Below are 7,183 nucleotides of genomic sequence, written 5' to 3' on the forward strand. Positions count from 1 at the left end.
ATAAGCCCTAATGTCTATGAGTGTACAAAGAAGGGAAAGCATAGTCCTCCTATAGAAAAAGCAATAAATGATTAAAAATAGTCAGTGTTGAACACAGTGTCCCTAAAATAAATAGAATGAAAATTAAAACAAAAATGATATATATAAAATATTTGATTGGTAAATGTCAATATTGATTATGCTAAATATATCTGAGGCAGTGAGAAAATAGTATTCTTGTTCACTGATTTTGAAATAATTAATTTATATAAAAGTTTTGATTTTTCTACTTCCCTGTCTAGAACTGGTAATGCTAATTACTCTTGCCTTTACTTCTCCTTCACATCTCCTATTCATGATTCAAGAACTTTCTTTACCCCTTAGAGACAAGAGTTATGCAATTTGAGAGTCTGTTAGATAGACCCACTGAAGGGCTACTCCAGTTGCCCCTCCCATCCCTGTTCTCAGAAGAAGCCAGAGTGGTCTGCGTCCCTATTCCCTATTGGCAATTTGGGTGATCTCTTGAGAGGATGGCATGATAAGAATAGGAGGTGGGACTTGGCTAGGCAGTTAGGGTAAAAAAAAAAAACCAAAGAAATGTAGCAAATTTCTGGGCTAAATGTCAAAATGACCTTGGGCCTGTTAGCAACATACTCTGTTCTAAAGGACAAAAATGTCAAAAGTATTTGGGAGCTTGTATCTAATCCTTAAAAGATTTTAGGGTTACCTCTTCAGAGGGGGGAATGTTGGAGGGAAGGGAGTGGGCATGGATTTGATCAAAACACCTTATATACATGGGTGAAATTCTCAATAAAGTTTTTGTAAAAGTTAAAAAAAATTTGATGAATTTTAATAACATCTAGCAGAGTTTTAGAATATATCATCTATGACATAGAAGTTCCATATCCTTCTTGGAGAATTTTTCCACATGCATAGCTAATGGAATGTATAAGGAATCTTATCACTGCATTCGGTTTACAAGATGATTATTTTAAAGAAACAAATGATTGTGAGAAGATAAATGAATAAATTATGGCATCTTTATATGATAGGATGTTAAACATAAGTTGCAATTAATAAACTGCATATATATTAACAGTAATAACTTTTAAGAATTACTGTGGGAAAAACTGATTGCTAAACCATCTGTAAAGAATGGAATGAATCTCATAGAGAACCATGATATTTACTTACTGCTTTCATACAGTTAAAGCTATAAGGACAGGAACAGGTAATAATGAATCATCCTGGAGAGAATAACATAGAGGAGGAAGATTAGGGATGGAGGAGGGAAGGCAGCTTCATCAGCACCCTTAATATTTTATTTACTTTAGAAAAGAATAAATATCTCCAACTATTAACATATGAAAATGATTTTACTTATTACATATGGCATGCTTCATAATTCTTATATGTTTGAAATTTTTCTTAAATAAAAATTAGAAAACAATGGGTCTGGAGAGATGACTCAGTGGTTAATAATGCTTGCTGTCCTTCCAGAGGACTAGAGCTCAGTTCCCATCACCCATGTCAGGTAGCTCACAACCATATATAACTACAGCCTCAGGAGATACAATGCCATCTTTTGTCCTCCAAGGGCCTACACAAACACAGGCATACACACATACATATAAATAAAGTAATGAAAGTAATTTTAAGTAGAAAACAATAATATATAAATAATAGTAAATGTCTGTCAATGGTGATGAAAAAAAATCTCTAACAAGTAAAAAGAAACATCAGAGAGCAATATATAAACTATTTTATATCAATATCTGAAAGACCTCTATTTCCAAGTGTTGACATATATATATTCATAAATACACAAAAAATAATCCTGAAGAATATATTCCAATTCATAAATTTCAGCTGCTGCAGAGTATGTTGAGAGCAGGAACAAGACTAAGTGACCTTTTCTTTACCTATATACCTGAATTTTAGATAACATTTTTTTAATAAATTTTACTTTGCTTTTATAACAAAAATTAAGAGACTCAGTTATTAGAAGCTAAATAAGAATGACACTTAGTTGCCAATATGGCATTTCTATATTTTAATTTGCAAAGGATGGTGTTGGAAACAATATATTCATGCTCTTAAACTCTGGAAACATGAATACATGTGAAGGACAGCTTCCATCTATATAAAACAAATAATATTTTTGTTTTTAGGCTTCATTTTCACTCTGCGACACCAACGTCTAAGTACAGATCATCAATATCAAAAATAGCTTTTAACATTTGTTTTAAAATGTTTAAGAAATATACTCTCTGGAAAAATGCAAATTAAAGCTGCACCTAGATTCCATCTCACCCTTGTCAGTATGGCTACCATAAAGGAAACAAATGTCTACAAATGCTTCTGAGGATGTGAGGAAAGAGGAAGTGTTATTCACTACTCACTTCTGGTAAGAATGCAAACTAGTAAAGCCACTATGGAAATCTGAATAGAGGTATGCTGCATTCCAAATTTTCAGTCAATATATTCTCTCAACTTGTTCAGAAACTGAAATTCTAACAAATAAAGTATATAATCTTACAATAAAAAAGAACTAATTTAAAATCTTCATGTGATTCCCCTATTCTGTCCTATAGAGGACAGAATAGAGTTCTTTTTTTATTGTCTGCTCTGAGGAAATAATTCTAATTCCTTTTGGCTTTTCTCCAAAGTGAATACCTGGACCACTTGGAAGACTTGGTAGACACAGAGATGAGCCCTTTGAGGTCTCAGAACTATCTTTCCAGTTGTGAACTATATGCCAGCAAAATCTATCACTTTAAGATGGATAATGTTTTAAATGAGCCCCAGTTACCGTTAAGAAAAGTGTGTTTAGGGGCTGAGACAAAAGTTGATTCACACATTGCTGAAGCAGAGGCAATGAACTTTAAAGGTAGTTCAATTAAAGTATCACTGACGAACTGGAGAGATGGCTCAGTGGTTAAGAACACTGAGTACTGTACTCCTGCACTCCGGGTTTGGTTCCCAGTAACATTATGGATGCTTACAGCTGTTCTTAACTCCATGTCCAGGGAATCTGATGCTCTGTCATGCCCATGTCTGTCCTCCGTGGCTAGTGCACAAAACGAGTGCACTTACATACATACATACATACATACATACATACATACATGTCGGCAAAACCCTCATAAAATAAAAATAGATAAATCAAAATTTTAAGAATAGCACACTGGCAACTTTGAAAATGACTCTGCAATAAATTCCATTTGAAATTACACCACCCGTGGTCTTAAGATTGAAGTGTGGTTCAGGGCCTCTGCATATTAGTGGACAGCACCTAGTCATTGAGGGGGAATTCCGACGCAAAGTCAAAAGATGAAGAGGGAGATGTAAAGCACTTAAGGCTATCTGGAAATCTATCTGTCCCGGAAGTGGTAGCAAGGTTACACAGAAAAAAGTAAAACTTGCTGATGAATATGATGATGATGAGAAGGAAACTTAAAAAAACTCCAGTGAAGAAATCTATATGAGGTACTCCAACCAAAACTACACAAAAATCGAACCAGATTGGAAAAACAAAACTATCAACACCAAGATCTAAATATCAAAAATGTTTCAAAAACAGGAAAAATCTCCTAAAACAACAAAATGACCTAATTCTATAGAAAATATTACAGTAAAAATGCAAGTATAGCAAAAGGTAGTTCTCTTCCCAAAGTGGAAGTCAAGTTCATGACTTATCTGAAACATTGCTTCTGGATGACTGACCAAGAGGCTAGTCACGATCTCTGGCAGTTGGGGGAAGTCTCTTTATGAGAATGGTTAAAAAGAGTTTGAAATATTCTACCTTTCTTCATTTCTGTAACAGTAGATAACTGATTGCCCTTTTCATAATGCAAAGGGAGAATTTTCTATTGTCTGATTAATTTTTCTAGGCTCATTTTCAACCATGTGCTGTTCAAAATTCCTATTTTCTTTTTAAGAATGTAATTCCTCCCTTTATTGGTTTTAAGTGTTCATGAAATGTTATGATAGTACATAGACATTTGTCATGTGCTTCGTGTTCACAGCTGTCAACACAGCAAGTTTGCTAAGATGAGGAGTCCACTGTGGTTTTGTGGTATACAGTATTCTTCTGTTGTTGCTATTATTGTTATTCTTCTGACCTCTGTGGCATTGCTCAACAGGGATACACTTACATAAGGGCAATATAATCATACATATAAAATAAAAATAATAAGTAAACATTTTTTTGGTGTTTTTGAGACAGGGTCTCCCTGTAGCCCCAACTGTCCTGGATTCACCATGGAGACCAGGCTGTCCCTGAACTCACAGAGATCCTGCCTTTGCCTCCCAAGTGCTGGGATTAAAGGCATGTGCCACCACGCTGAGCATAAAATATTTTTTAAGGCAAAATTAATGGAATAAGATCCCTGTTACTATTTCTTTCCTTTGCCTACTAGCATTCTTGAAATAACAAAGCACATTTTTCATTAAAAAATCTAGTGAGGACCAGGAGTGGTAGTGCACACCTTCAATCCCAGAACTCTGGAAGCAAAGGCAAGTAGATCTCTGTGACATTGAGGCCAGCCTGTGGTACACAGCATGTTCCGGGCCAGGCAGGCTATAAGGAAACCCTGTCTCAAAAAGAACAAAAACAAATCATCATCATCATCATCATCATCATCATCATCATCATCATCTAGTGCAAAGTATTTTTTTCATTTTCCAGGTTTTTTAAAATTTTTTAACTAATGTATAAAAATTGTCCATATTTATGGGTTAAGGTTAACCTCATTATATTTTTATACATGTATACATTTTATAAAATTCTAATCTTATCAAACATATCTGTCTTCTTAAATATTTATCATCTCTTTATTTTGAAAACATTTAAGCAAGGACATAACATTGAAAAGTCTTGATACTGAACACTTCATATGAGTAAGTAAAAATTGAGGGCACAAAATAGTTTTCACATGTTTGCAAGTTGGAATTTCTAGAAGACTGTGATTTGCTGATGACTGCTGACCAAGTTAGGTGGTTCTTGCCATCACTTAGGTTGCTCTCTCTGCTTCTTGTTTGCTCCCTATTTGCAAACCAAGTATAAGTATAGTGCCCTTGTACTCTGAATGAGTTTGCATATTTACAATTAGAAAAAGTAGACTGGCCCAGGAGGACACCTAGAAATTTAGAAGGTGCCTTTGTAATAAAAAGATATTTACAAGAAGAGAAAAATAAGGCAGAGAATTCTCGAAGCTCCTCTATCAATTTAGCCAGTAATAAGTATCTCATCTGTAAACAATAACATACTAATGAATTTGATTTTGATTATATTAAATCTGGGATCATTCACAGCTAGAAGTATGGCAGCCATTTCAGAGCTTGCAGCATAAGGGAAGGGTGTTATGTGAAGCTATGACTTGGACAATATTTTTTCTTAATCTTACTCTTAAATGAAGGAAAGACTTACTTCCTATGCCTGGATACACATTAGGATAACCCACATAGCACTGACAATCATTCCCCACCTCTTATGGAGATTTGATTTAATTGAATTGGAGTGGCCTGGGGTATGAGTGTTTTCTACAGTTCTGAGGGGATTCTACTCTGTCCCAAGATGAGAACCATCTGCTAGAGGAAGAGAATGTTTCCTAAAGGATAGGTTATGAGCATAATCCTGTCTTTACCACTTTGGGCAGACTTACACTCTGTGAGGTTGTATCAGTCTTTGATAAAATATGAGAATTATTTTTTTCAGAAATTATTATTGAGAACCCAAAACTCTATCTCCTTTCCAAAAGAAAATAATGTTCAGTTTCAGACAAATATATACACTTTAAATGTAAGTATGAATTTTATAGTGTCTTTGGTCTCAGGGAAACAAACCATTACTTTGTATACAATGTTAGAAATATCCATAAGCTAATGTAATGCAGAGTTTAATTGATGCCAGTGAATCCTGGAAAATAATGGTGATAGACCTCTGCCCTTAAAAGAAAAAAAAAAACAACTCAACCTCAGAAAGACACTTTGAGCAGAACCTCAAGTTAGGTTGTTCTAGGAAAAGGAGCAGCAGTTGCAGATCTCTGAAGACCACAGAATTTGCAGAACAGTAGTTTAGAGTGGACTCCTTGCTTGACACAACAGAGGAGAAATCCTAGACTTCCCTGAAATCCTCTACTACAAGCATGCTTGATGCCTATTAAGTGCGCAATAAATGAAATATCTCTGTTCTATGATGCTTGCAGTCTGGCAGCCTCTATTGCTGTGTACCCTCCAGCAGTTCAGACTTGCACATTCAGCATTTTTACTTGTACTGCTTAGTTATACCCTAAAAGTCTCCAGTGCCCCAATTCTTGGTATCATTTCTCAGGGTTTATTCAATTTAATATATATTTACTGAAAACTTACCAGTGCTCAGCAGACCATGTAGGTGGCCCTATCTTAAATATAAGGGATTGAGAAAATTAATATGGCTTACATTTTGCATCCCATGAGACTTTAATCTAATAAAGGGAATTCACATATCTATAAACATCCAATAAAATGCCAATGTGGGCATAGTCTTGATTGCCTGCTGGAGGCAGGAAAAGGGTAAATATGAAGTCTGATGCCTTTTATTTTATAATTAGGCTTAAACATGATGGCTGATTAAAGATGAACTCACTTGGCAATAAGCCTAAGGTATTTTGGTTCTAAATTGCCCATAAATTATTATCAAACTGCATCTAAGGAACTAGAAGAAAACATCTAATTCCTATTTTTGAATTTTTGCTATCTTTTAATAACCAAACCAAACAAAAGCTAATTTGTCAGTCAGACAATTGTACTGTATTTCAACATGAATGAACGCAGCATCTCAAAATATATTTTATAGAATTAAGTAAGGGAAAATTTCATTTCCTCTGACAAATTAGTAAGCAATAACAATTGGAAGTTGCTTTAATGTCTTTTAATTCAAATCACAGAAGACGTGAACTATTAAACATTTCCATAAAGTAACATGCCCCAGAAATTATCTTGTTTCTGTTTTTCCTTCACTTTTAAATAATTTATTAAAGATGCTGTTTCTTTACATAGTTAGAGTCAATTTAGGGTAATTGAAAGTTACCAGAAATCTAAAATTTATTAACAGTTTTTACCAAACTGGGGTTTTCTTTTCCACTATGTAGTGTATGCAAGTTGCCTGAATTTTTTGTTTGTTTTTTCACCTACGAAAAAAATGAAACAGAGCCACCATTTA

General features: G+C 34.4%; 1 protein-coding gene and 1 pseudogene across 1 annotated transcript in view; both read left to right on the plus strand.

Moving 5' to 3' along the window:
- Epha6 (EPH receptor A6) overlaps window positions 1-7,183 on the plus strand; it is a 1,087,127-nt gene that overhangs the window by 444,794 nt on the left and 635,150 nt on the right. The window lies entirely within an intron of this gene.
- Window positions 2,325-3,753, plus strand: LOC115071829 (annotated as a pseudogene).

This window comes from Nannospalax galili, unplaced genomic scaffold (assembly GCF_000622305.1).
Source record: "Nannospalax galili isolate Female #2095 unplaced genomic scaffold, S.galili_v1.0 scaffold821, whole genome shotgun sequence".
In the NCBI taxonomy this organism is placed as follows: Eukaryota; Metazoa; Chordata; class Mammalia; order Rodentia; family Spalacidae; genus Nannospalax; species Nannospalax galili.